This window comes from Quercus suber, unplaced genomic scaffold (genome assembly GCF_002906115.3).
Source record: "Quercus suber isolate HL8 unplaced genomic scaffold, Cork oak 2.0 scaffold_13, whole genome shotgun sequence".
NCBI classification, from domain to species: domain Eukaryota; kingdom Viridiplantae; phylum Streptophyta; class Magnoliopsida; order Fagales; family Fagaceae; genus Quercus; species Quercus suber.
In genome coordinates, this window is record NW_027069478.1 from 2,337,542 (window position 1) to 2,351,159 (window position 13,618).

The 13,618-nt window shown below is 32.7% G+C and overlaps 1 long non-coding RNA gene across 1 annotated transcript; it reads right to left on the minus strand.

The window, feature by feature from the left end:
• Window positions 1-750: 750 nt before the first annotated feature.
• Window positions 751-1,982, minus strand: LOC112010317 (uncharacterized). The gene is made up of 2 exons (XR_010631574.1): window positions 1,706-1,982; window positions 751-1,230 (listed from the first exon to the last, which is right to left on the minus strand). It is a non-coding gene; the product is annotated as an uncharacterized LOC112010317 (long non-coding RNA).
• Window positions 1,983-13,618: the final 11,636 nt, after the last annotated feature.

Below are 13,618 nucleotides of genomic sequence, written 5' to 3' on the forward strand. Positions count from 1 at the left end.
GAAACAAGACCCCATAAAAGAAAGCCCTAAATAATTCTAACCTCTACCAATGTTTCTTCTAGCCTTAAATACTCTAATATTCCTCTTTTGACCAGATGGTCTACTTTCTTTTTTTTCCCCTAATAAGTAATTAGATGCTCCAAATAAAGCACAATGGTACAATTCTGCAACAGACTAGCTCTCTTCCACAACTTGATTTCCACTCAAATAAGCCAGTAGATTATACTGCATAAAGAAAGAATTGCTCCAATCCTCTACTAATAATACATTGAGTAGCTGAGAAATCACCTGGAGTTTGGCAACATTGTTTACGTGGTTGCAACAAAATATTTCTGAAGTTTGTGCAGCAAGGGAAATGAAGGTCTGAACTTGATAGGAAGAGAATGACTAAACTCCCTTTAAACCATATTGTTATATATGTATGAGTATAATTTATTCAGTTTATTTATTCTCCATTCCAAATTTTAAATCTACGCGGTTTGATGCTTTAAGGAAAAGGGAAGGGAAAGGAGAAAGATGTTTGAGTGAGAAGAGTTATATTGGCATTGAAAAGGAATACGGTTTAATTTCAATCTAATTTGAACATGGATTATATAAGGTTTGTTCAAATGCACAATTGCCATGTTGAAAAGCCAATAAATTACAATTGTATATAATACAGAGACAAAAACAACCAAACTCTAAATCCTGGAAAGCTTAATGCTAGAATGCCTTTCAATCCTCCTCCTAGCCATTATCTTTATGCAGTAATTGTCGCTAAGACCCAAAATGTGGAAATTCCATCCAAAATTTAATGATCCAGTTACTCCAACATCATTGGACAAGGCTAATGGAAAAAAAATATGGAAAGGCAATCTAAAAGCAGGTCTTGCCTTTCTGAATTAGGGTAGGAAGGAAATTACATGACAATTGTGAGTACAAAAAACGAACAGGTCATTTTCAAATAAGGCAATGTGCTATCAATACATATGTTTGGCAAAATACTAGGTTATATGCCAAGGGTAAATACAAATGGGAAGGTTGTACTTGTAGGTCCCCACGATCTTCAACTACCAACTACCAAGTGCCAAGGCAGCCTCAGCTGCTATGTACTTTTTGTCAAGGCAATAAATCAACCTGATGAGCTCAAGATAAAGTCATGCGTGCTTGAACAATTTCATGCTGATCCAATGGAAATATACAGCAACCACAAGGACAGGAAGAGTCAAGGGCACTAGGAAGCAGTAATACCTAACACAAAACATATGAAATTTTTTCAAAACAATGAATTTTAGGATTCATTGCAGAAAAAAATGCTAAACAAGCCCAATATTTGATAGCCTTTACATAACTAAATTCAATTCAGCATAAAAACAACCAAAAATTAATGACACCCAGTAAGCCATTGGGCAAGCCAACGCAGCAAGCATTGGAAAAACTGAAGTTTGAGTATTGATTGCTTGTCCAAATCAAGGAATCTCAAGCAGATTCAAGATAACAAGTAAAAATGCCATCTGGGTCTAAAAGCTTGAGCTAAAGAAAATAGAAAGAGACATGTAGAATTCCTTGCAGCTAAAAAAGCACTGGAAAAATTGAAACTTGAGCGTTGCTTGTCCAAATCAAGGAATCTCATGCAAATTGAAGATAAAAAGTAAAAAGGAGAACTGGGTGTGATAGCTTGAAACAAAAAAGTAAAAAATAGAATAGTGTGAGTGAAGGGAATTACCAGTCGTTTTGAATGGAGGAAATTAGAGCGTTACGCGATGGAGGGAGGAGCTTGGATATAACGGCGGCGAAGAGAAACCCCACGAAGAAGACTGAACCGATTATGACAAAGAAACAGCCCCACAATGGTGAAGAGGAACTAGAAGAAGAAGAAGAAGAAGAAGAAGGAGATCTCATCTTATTGACGATGGATCTTGGAATCTGATGTTTTCATATGTTAGACACACACACAGATGGGAGTTTGGTTGGGCCCATAAACTAAGTCCAGCCCACCATGTGCGTTCGATTACAATTTAGAATCCAATTCTAAATTTATAGTATACGGAGATCACATTATAATTATTCAAAGCCAACGCAGCAAGCATTGGAAAAACTGAAGTTTGAGTATTGATTGCTTGTCCAAATCAAGGAATCTCAAGCAGATTCAAGATAACAAGTAAAAATGCCATGTGGGTCTAAAAGCTTGAGCTAAAGAAAATAGAAAGAGACATGTAGAATTCCTTGCAGCTAAAAAAGCACTGGAAAAATTGAAACTTGAGCGTTGCTTGTCCAAATCAAGGAATCTCATGCAAATTGAAGATAAAAAGTAAAAAGGAGAACTGGGTGTGATAGCTTGAAACAAAAAAGTAAAAAATAGAATAGTGTGAGTGAAGGGAATTACCAGTCGTTTTGAATGGAGGAAATTAGAGCGTTACGCGATGGAGGGAGGAGCTTGGATATAACGGCGGCGAAGAGAAACCCCACGAAGAAGACTGAACCGATTATGACAAAGAAACAGCCCCACAATGGTGAAGAGGAACTAGAAGAAGAAGAAGAAGAAGAAGAAGAAGAAGGAGATCTCATCTTATTGACGATGGATCTTGGAATCTGATGTTTTCATATGTTAGACACACACACAGATGGGAGTTTGGTTGGGCCCATAAACTAAGTCCAGCCCACCATGTGCGTTCGATTACAATTTAGAATCCAATTCTAAATTTATAGTATACGGAGATCACATTATAATTATTCTCATATATTTATTTAAGTGTTTTTTGAATTTTTTTGTCAAATAAATTAATGAGCGCAAAATACTAAAATTTAATATTAATGAATTATAAAATTTATAAATAAAAAAACTAATCACATATGCTCAATAAAAATCATCACATAACAAAAATCATTACATGTTCTTTCTTATTAAAAATTAGAAAAAAATGATTATAAGTAGTATTAAATTTAGGTAAGAATTTTAATATGTGACTATTTATGTTTACTTTTTCAAAAAATTAATTTGACTAATTATTTATATTTTTATGATAAATATTGTGTTTAACTTTAAATGTATCCATACGTATGTATGTGCGGAGAATGCTCCCACCTCCCAATTCTTCCATGTCTCAGATTTTTTTTTTTTTTCATTGAACTAATGGATGGTATGCGTGATCCAATTTAAGCCACCTAAATGATGCAATACTTTGTTAAATTAAAGTGATATCAAACAAACAATTGATGTATATCTCCACCCATCAAGGACCAGAACTTCTCAGATCTAATCACTTAAATGGGGGGGAGGGGTTTAAATGAGAAGTTTGCACCCCAAAATGAAAACAAACATCAGTCCCACATCGCTCGAGTACAAGAAAAAACTATACTTTATAATAGGGATAAATCATTTCTTGAATCGCCGAGCTCAGTAGCGTGAGCTTGTAACCTGTGCAGGGGCATCAAAGTGATGGAACTGTGGTACAACTCAACTGGTCGGGTGCGAGGTGGCTATCAATTGGCCTGCCCATTCCAAGCCGAGGGTTGAGCCATGTGACTTGGGCGAAGGCTCTGGGTCTCATGGTTTCTAGAGTGGAGGAAACTGCGTGAGGCTGGTTTCACAGAGCAGCGACTACCTCCCGCCCCTGGCAGTGGAAGGATTACGGGTCGATGCTTATCTGTGCCCATTAAGACCCGTTGAGTTCATCCTAAATGAACCATTACTTTTTTTTTTTTGTTCTGGGTTTTGCTGTTTAGATCATTTCTTATTTGATCTGGGTTTTGCTGTGAATATTCAATTCTTTTGTTATATTATCTGGGTTTCTGTGAAAAATTTAAGATGCCTCCATTTAAGTGTTATATTCTTTTGTTATGTTATCTGGGTTTCTGTGAAAAGTGTAGGATGCTTGAAACAGAGGCATGTCCTATATTGGGATTATGGATAATTAAAGACAAATTTATCTTTCAAAACAAACAAAAACTTTTTTTTTTTTTTTTTTGGAAGGCAAACAAACAAAAACTCAATTCCAATCTAGTTTATATAAATAATAAAGGTACTGTTCATGGTGGATTGGGAGTATATAAAGATTAGTTATAATGCCTTATGATTAATTGCTAATTTTAGTTCAAATTTTAATCAATTAATTACTGTGAGGATATAAAGATTAGTCAATATGATAAAGGTAAACTATTGCTAATTTTAGTTCAAATTTTAATCAATTAATTACTGTGAGGATATAAAGATTAGTCAATATGATAAAGATAAACTTTGCGTGAAGTGTTGGATTCTTTTTTAAATAACTAGCCTCATTACATGCGCTTTGCGCGTGCAATGAGGGTTTTTTTTTTTTTTTTTTTTTTACTAAACTAAATGAAAGTCCAATTCAAAGAAGAGAATTCTCTTATAAATAATATATATATATATATATATAGATATATATAGATATAGATAAAGGTACCGTGCGTGGTGGATTGAAAGTATATAAAGATTAGTCAATATAAGTCTAAGTGCTATGTTCGACATCAACTACTGTCGCCATATGGGTTGTGCTAAGCTATTGATTATCATCTGTTAAGTCGCTATCGAAACCAAACTAAAGGTCATATATTGAAAATTCTCAAATCTTTAGTACGGTGGTGTTGCTCTTTTCACACTAGACTTGATGATGTAGGCATGAATCATGCTTATTTTTTAGCCTAGACATATAACAGTAGTGTGGATAATTACTTTTGCATTGTGGAAAATTAGAATTTTTTTTTTTTTTGGGATTTGATAGATGTTATTGAGTTTACCTAGTTACTTATTAAGTAATAAAAATCATACTCACAAACCTTTTACATGCTTCAAAAGGCAAAAAACTATACTTATTAGATGGTACAATTAATTGTCTATTTCAAAATACGAACCAAAACTTTTAAAAAGTGGATATAACTTGGTAAAGTTGTTTTTATTGGAGTGTGGTGATTTTAACGTTGAAGTAAGTATTAAAATAGAGGATTGTAACTTGAAGATTTGTTAGCATCTCTTCTCTCTAACCAAAAAAGTTGAATAATTTTTCTTTTTAAACTAGTTTAGGAAGAAAATTTTCAAATTCTTACTATATCTTTTTATTAGATGTGAATTTTTAAGATTGAATCGTTGAATTTCATGTTCTTTACATATATGTTAAATTTTAATCAAATTGGATGTTATTTACTATTCAATTAATAATATTATTTTTTATACATAATTTTAGACTACAAAAATTTGAAATTTAAAAAATTTGATTGATGACATAACTATTAATCACTACAAAAATCTGGGTCTATAGCAGCGTTTCTTATAGCCGCGTTTACAAACACGGCTTAAGTACCGCAGCAACAGACCTATGGCCGCGTTTTTGAAAAACGCGGCTATAGGTCACACCTATAGCCGCGTTTTTCAAAAACACGGCTACAAGTTAGACCTGAAGCCGCGTTTATAAGCTGGTAGGATAAACTAGGGCCTATAGCTGCGTTTTTAAAAACGCGGCTATAGGCCGCTTTGAGCTGCGTTTAAAACACGACTATAGGTTTTCCTAAAAACAAAAAAAAAAAAATTTCTGGGTTTTTTTTTCCCAGAAACTTCAAAATTCAAATTAAAAAAAAATCAAAATTAATCACAAATCAAAAAAATTCAAAATAAAACACAAAAAATTCAAAATCTAACACAACATTCTCACAATACAAACACACTCAAAAAATTCAAAATCAAACACAACACATTCACAATACAAACAAATCCAAAAAATTCAAAATCAAACATAAACCCAGAAATTCAAAATCAAACACAATGTGCCCCTACATATAAGAACACAAACCCATTTTCTTACTAGCACAAATCAGAGCACAGATCAGCAACACAATATCACAATATTAGCAATCAAGCACAGATCCACAACATATTCACAATTTCAGCAACACAATAGCACAAATTCAAACATAGATCCACAATAACATCTCCTCTATTTTCTTACTAACTAAACATTAAATAACCAAAAAAAAAAAAACTAGATGTATTGACAAATCAGTGTGCCTGAGATGAACAAAAAAAAGAAAGAAACAAAAAAAAAAAGCAGCAGCTCAAAAGAAACAAAGGAAAAAAAAAAAACATTACCCAGTGAAGAAGGAAGGAAAAAAAAAAAGAAAAAAAGAGAGAGTTATCCTGATGTGAAGTAGGAAGAAAGAAAAAGGAAAAAAAAGGAAAAAAACAAAAAAAAAAGAGTTGCCCAGATGTGAGGGAGGAAGAAAAAAAAAAAAAAAAAAGGGAAAGAAAGAACTTACGGAGGAATGAAGAGAGAAAGAAAATAAGTGAAGAATGAAAAAAGAAGTAAAGAAAGAATGAGAAATAAGAAAAGAAGGGAGTGGGCTAAGTGGGAATGAAGGTGGGAAAGGGGGGGGGGGGGGGGGACGTGGGAAGCTTTTTTCTTTTCTTTTTCTTTTTTTTTTTTTTTCTTTTTTTTTTTTGTTGTTGTTACCCTATAGCCGCGTTTTTTGAAAACGCGGCTATAGGTAACGTCACTAAAGGGTCAGTAAGCCGCGTTTTTTTATAAAACGCAGCTTCAAGTAATTCGACTGGACTTGTAGCCGCGTTTTTCAAAAAGCTATAGCCGTGTTTTTTAGAAAACGCAGCTATAGGTTGGCTATAGCCGCGTTTTTTATAAACGCGGCTCAAAGTCTAGCCTAGAGCCACGTTTTTCATAAACGCGGCTTAAAGCCCAACCTGTAGCTGCGTTTTACAGAAACGCGGCTAAAAAACGCGGCTTAAAACCACGTTTTTTGTAGTGAATCTTTGATTTTCTTGAAATTCTATAAGCATGAAAGATATAATAAGAACATATAATCCAATGATTAGATTTTCAAAAATCACAACTAGTAAAAAATATATGAGTTTGAAAGATTTTTATCCAAACTAGTTTGAAGATAAATATTTTCCAAAAAAGTTTCTTTTAGAGAAAATAAAACAAGATTTAATGTTAAGAGCCTTTGAATGACAAAATCAACTATTGTTTTTATGCTACGCAATTTAATTTGCATAATCGAGGAGAACGCCCCACAACAATTGGCATAATCAATTGATTATGAATGAATCGAGCTTTTGATTTTATGTTCAGTTGCCTATTGTATTCTGTAGCTGTTAAGAACATTTTTTTTACCATCAAAGTGATGTAAGGCTCCATTGAAATTAATTTAAAGCTATCTTAATTTAGAGATTAGTTAATATACAATTGAACATAGATAAAATTTCACCACTTTATGGTCATTGTTCTTGATAAAGATTAGATTCAGCATTGTTGATTTAGTCATATTATCACTAAATTGTTATATAGTATTGGTTTGGATACAAATTTTGTTGCGTTGCGTTTTCAGTTTTTTTTTTTTTTTTTGGCGGTTCAGGAGACAAAAGTTACTATGCAAGGAAAAAACATTGTTTATGCACTGTTTTAGTACTGTTCATAGGATCCACATCTACTTTAATTAGAAAAAAATGGGTCCCATAATACTATTCATCCATTAAAAATTATTTTGGTACAATATTTTGAGTAGCAATCAATTTTCAGTAATAATAAATTATATCCAAACCGACCTATAATATGCTTTGCAACGTGCTACTGATTTGAATAAAATTCTACCACGTCATAAAAAAGAAAAAAAAAATGGTGCAAAGTATTAATCTTGCCAAAGGAGAATTTTTGTGTAGGGCCCACCACTTAAAAAAAATAAATAAAAAATATTGAAGAAGGAGGAAAACTGGCTACCTAACATTCTCTAATATTTTAATAGAAAAATAAGTGAAAGAAAAGTTTGAAAGCAAAATGTGAAGATGTGAATCATGTGACTTAGAAAATCGAAGGCAATAATTGCCATTGCTCTTAATTTCTAAAGACAAAAAAGAAAATAAGTATGTGTTTAGATTCAACTGAATCCTGCGTCTGCGTTTCACATTTTTTTTTTTCCCTATGCGTGAACAGTAACATCACATGGGTTTATTGTGTAAAGGACAAAAAATACTATTCACGCATTGTTCATCACTGTTCACGCACTAAAAAATAGTAAAAATGGATCCTACGGTATTATTCACACATTTAAAAATTATTTTGCTACAGTGTTTTCAGTTTTCAGTTTCAACAACAATAAGTTCAATCCAAACAAACTCTAAGCGTTAAAGTTGGTCATATTGTTGAAGATGCCTTGGAAGATGATTGTAACTGTATTGCTTGGAAATGTCCGTTAAAGCTCTGACCGTATAGTTGAAGGTTGAAGCTTTAATGGAGTGTTTAGATTGAGGGAGAGGGAAGGGGAGTGGAGTAGAGCAAATTTAGCAAAAAATTACCCTATTTTCAATCAACTTTACTCTATTCTCCTCTCCACTTCCTCTCCTTCCCCCCTCAATCCAAACAAGTCATAAGTCGTTAGTTGGCATCTAACTTGAAAAATGACATTTCGTCCAATTATATTAAAAATTTTATGTTAAATATGCAATTAACTAATGAAAAAAACTTAACATAAAAAACCTATTAAATATTCTTATTAATTTTTATATTTTTTTCATGGGAGAAAAATAGTTTTTTTAATGGCAATTTTTTAATGAAATTCGATGGAATGCCTGAAATGAATAAATTTGAAAGTTAGATGATTCAATTGAACGAAAATAAAGTTAAAGAATTGAAACGAATTTTAGTCAAACTTAGAGGGTGTAATTTGTATTTTAGCATTTTTTTATTAACAAAAAAAATTTAGTTGTAATTAATTTAAGTGTTGTAATTGTATCTTATTTCAACCCACACACACAAAAAAAAGAAAAAAAGAGTTGTATTTTATGTTTTTTAACTAAATATAATTACATGGTTATTCCTTTTGAAGATAACTAGATTCAACTAGGACTCCTTGGTGGACCTTGCAAAAACGTAAAGGAATAACTCAATAACTTTGCAAACAGTAAAGGAACAGTTCATATTATCATAGCAACAACAACAAAGTCTTATTCTCAAATTTTGAGTTCAATTATAGATTCTCAACAAATTAGTAAAGATTAGTCATATATCTATTTTTTTTCCTTTATCCTATTCTATCTTTAAGTCATGTAAAAAATAAAAAACTATTTTGTCAACAAACCTAATGGACCCATATTTTTTTTAATTATCTTCTTATATTTACATTGTCCATTGCGACACTGTGGACAACTATGTGCCACTTCTCTTTAGCTATATTTGAAAAGTATTCTTTTTGTAAAGAACCAAATAAGTGCAATAAGAAGTCTTATTTCATATAGCCAAAATAGCGACTCTTTCTCTTTGTGTAACTAATGATTGAATTTAAGATACATAGAAACTGTGCATAATTTTGCCATTTTGTATTGATATATGTATACAGAACAAGAGTTAATCTCTCTTGTGCGGGTCGCAAATGAGGCCAATGGGCTCAGCCCCACTTGGGCTCACAACTAATTTGTTTGTAAGGCTGAATTTCCTACTATGGGTGATCCTACAACCAAGGACTCACTGAGATCACCTTTCTCCTTCTTGGCGACACAATCTTTCCTCCCAACTGCTCTCCGGACTCTCTTTTTCTCCCCTTTTTCTGACCAACCCTTCTTTCTTCTCCTTCCCTCTTATTTATAGTGCTCAGCTCAGGTGAGGGTCATTAATGCTTCTCATCTTTGTGCAACAGAGGGTCCAGTAGGATTTTCTCTAAATGGGAGGTTAGGTATGGGTGGCTTTGGGACTTGGTGCCCACATTTGTTGGCAGCTCGGCAGAGTCAGGGCGCGTTGAGTGCTACGGAAGGTCCAATTAGGGGGGTGGTAAGTGGGAGTCTAGGTCTGGGAGGGACTTGGTGCCCACATCAGGTCAGAGCGAGGTGCTGGCGTTTGGAGGGCCCTCTTTGAGCCGAACAAAGTTGAAGTGCCGTTCAATAAAAGTGCTCGGTAAAAATTATGCCGATCATAACTTACTAATGAAGCTCGGCACTCCCGAGCTGTGATAGCAAGGGTTGGGCCTTGGGGCGAAATGAGGATTGGGCCCAAAGACCGCGTGTTTTGGGACGGAGACTTGGGGTTGAGTAAGCCCAACACTTTGGGTGCCGCACATCTCTAATTTTAAAACTCCATTGGTCTCTTAGTTCTGCAGGTTCGACTTAAAAGTTAAAAGCCTTTTATAAAGTGAGTTTACCACTTCAAAATGTATTGGCTATAACAGTAACTACATGAGGTTGTAGCAGACAAGAATTCCCAACATATTTAGGTACAAATTAATTAACACTAATCGAATGATAAAGTTCAGAATGTTGTTTTATGTGAGAATAATAAGATAAATTAGGGCATATTGAGTCAGATACTCCACTAGAAACTACTATAGAAACCAAAAAAAAAGCCACCGATATGGAATTTTCAGCCCCCGTGATTGTGACCTCTTGTCAGTGAGAACTGGGATCCACCAACTCTGTGAGAGTTACCAATCCTACATTCATGGACAACTATAAACCATGAATTTCCGAATCCCTGCATGTCGCCTTTGTTTATTAAAATTGATGTGATGTGTTATGTTTTGATTTTACGTGAAAAATGATGTTATTTCCAACCTTATTATTTATGATCTTAATAAATGGTGACATATATGTTATATAGTCACTCATGGACAACTATAAACCATGAATTTTCGTATCTCTGCATGTCACCTTTGTTTATTAAAATTGATGTGACGTGTTATGTTTTGATTTTACTTAAAAAAAATGATGTTAATTATTTCCAACCTTATTATTTATGATCTTAATAAATCGTGACATATATGTTATAGTGAAAGATTTAGACTACTCATATGTGGTAGTGGAATGTCACTTTTTTTTTTTTTATGATATCTTAAGGAAGTGGGAAGAGAAGGAAGATAGAAATTAAATTTGAAACTGAAGCTTTTAGAACGACTTGATGGGAGACCAAAAATTATAGGAGAGAACAAAGTAGAAATTGGTGAGGCATATTAAACAAAGGGAATATCCTATTATGCTTTATTTTCTAGGTTTTGCAGTCATCTTTCTCTCTTTTGCTTCCCTTTTTTTTTCCCTTTGATATCATGCTTGTATTTAATTTTGCTAATAATGTACTTAAAAGCTGATAATTGCTTATAGGCTAGCTCTTAAAGTTAGATATGTATGACTTACTCAAAAAGCTTCAGCTTCGAATTTTTAATCTTCCTTCTCTTCCCACTTCCTTTAAGATATCATAAAAAAAGAAAAAAAAAAAGTTAGATGTATATGTGAAATAATGTAAGATTAAAGCTTAAAACCAAGGAACGACTAATAATTAATAAAGACCAAATGATTTATAAGCTTCAAAACATGAAAAGCAACAGGTGTACTTATTGGCTAATGGCTATAGGGGTCTTTGACGTCAATGAAGAATTCATAATTTCATATTATCTTCTTCTTCTTCTTCTTCTTCTTCTTCTTCTTTTTGTATAGGATTTACTTAAAATGTTGACAACACATGAACACAATATCAGTTCCGGGTACCCCCCTATCTATACATGTCGCCTTTGTATTCTGTTTTGTGTATAAAGCAATGTTTTCATAATATCCTATGATTGGGTTCAAGTAATAATCCAATGGCAATGTTTCACAATCTTGCTTTTTTATAATCGTTGACAACTTGTTGTGATTGATGTGTAACAAAAATAATGTCAATGACTTTAGATCTAAGTAAAAGCAATTAATATTACTATAGTCACAACAAATCACATAATAATAATTTTATGAAATACTCACGTAGAGACTTTTAATAAAAATGAAAGTATAATAGTTTCAGTAGTATTACCATCACGCACTCTTGGTGCGGTGGTCACTTCACAAGTATAATTGCTTGTGGGGTGGGGGTAAGGAACAGGGTTCAAATCTCTAGAAAAGGGAGTTTCACACACGTATACACTTAGATTAGGCTAGCTAAAATAGAAATTTTATCTTATATAATAATTATAAAAAAAAATAGTTTCAGTGATATTGGATCCAAGTAAAAGTAATTAATGTTACTCTTTAATCGGAACAAATCACATCAATAATAAGTTGTGAACTATAGTATCCCAAACATTACACACGTAGAAATGTTCAACTGTTGTAATCTTCCTTTTTTATTTTATGATTATAATTCATTAATTTTTTTTTTAAATGTAAATTTCATATATAGTCTTTGTTTTTAGATAAATAGTTGACGAAGAGGGTAATGTGGTTCGAAACACAAACATTAAACAATTAAAGATGAAAAAGAAGAGGAAGAAGAATAGAGAGAGAGAGAGAGAGAGAGAGAGAGAGAGAGAGAGAGAGAGAGAAAGTGGGTGGGCTTACTTTGTCATCAGTTCACTGCTAAACAAACAAAGAATCATCTTCAAATTTTTATAAGAATATTCTAACAAACTTTAAAAATGACAATATACATTAATTAGAAACACCCACTCTCCTCCCAAAAAATAATAAATAAAAATCTAGATCTCATTGAGCTATTCCCAGTTAAGGCAGTAGATTTATTTCATTATATATATGGCTGCATGTCATATGAAAATGACACATTTTAATTAAACAAAGCAAAGACTGTACCCGCAATTATTTACTCGATGCATGCATGGTGCTCACTATACTTTCAAAATCAAAAGTCTATGATTATGAACAAAGATATTGTATAAATAACATCACTTTCTTATGCTTTAGATTTTGCTCTTTATCAGTAACAAGCCATATCTTCTACGCTTTTTGGATTCACTCCATTATCTCTTCTTCTTTTTTTTTTGGAGGGGGGGGGGGGGGTGTAAATGATTCACGCCATTATCAGTAACAAGCCATTATTCAATTATTATGATTATATTTATCATATCAAAGTCACTTCGTGAGAATTCTGTTATGTGCAAGTGATTAGGGCCTATTTGCCAAGCAAGTTCAAACACAAAACTACACATTTTAAACAACATTATACACATTTCTACACATTTTTTCACCTACACATATATTAAAACATCCAAACAACATAACTCATCATTGTCTATGTGAAAGGGAATAAGAATTTCAGCTTAATATATGCAAGGAAAAGTTAGAAAGAGACTTTATTTGTCACGGCCCAAATCCATGGAACATGAATTTAGATGCATGACTAACTTGTTGATCTTACATAACTAAAAAAAAAAAAAACATGATTAATTTAAACATAATTCAAAACTCCAAATAAACAATGCTATTGATAAATCTCTTACAATAACTAAATCCACAAATATAGAATAATCTCCAAAAATACTGTGAAATCTAAAGTGGAATAAAAATTAACTAATAATCTTTTAAGACTTCAAGCATTATTGTCTTTGCCTAAAACTCCCACGCTCTACCTTGCACCTTATGAAGCAATCTAAAGGTTCTGTTCCCCAATTAAACTTTAATCTGAAAATTGTAATTGATAGGGTGAGCCACATATCTGGTAAGTAATTATACAAAATATACAATGGAATAAAGTCAAGCAAAGCACGAGTTTGATTTCACAATTTCACTCAAAATATTCGATATAGTTTTCCAAACATATAAAGAACCACTTAACACATATATATAATAAACCTTAAAGTTATTCGAAAACACATACAGATAATTGATCAGAGCACAGTATCGCATATACACATCACATATCACATA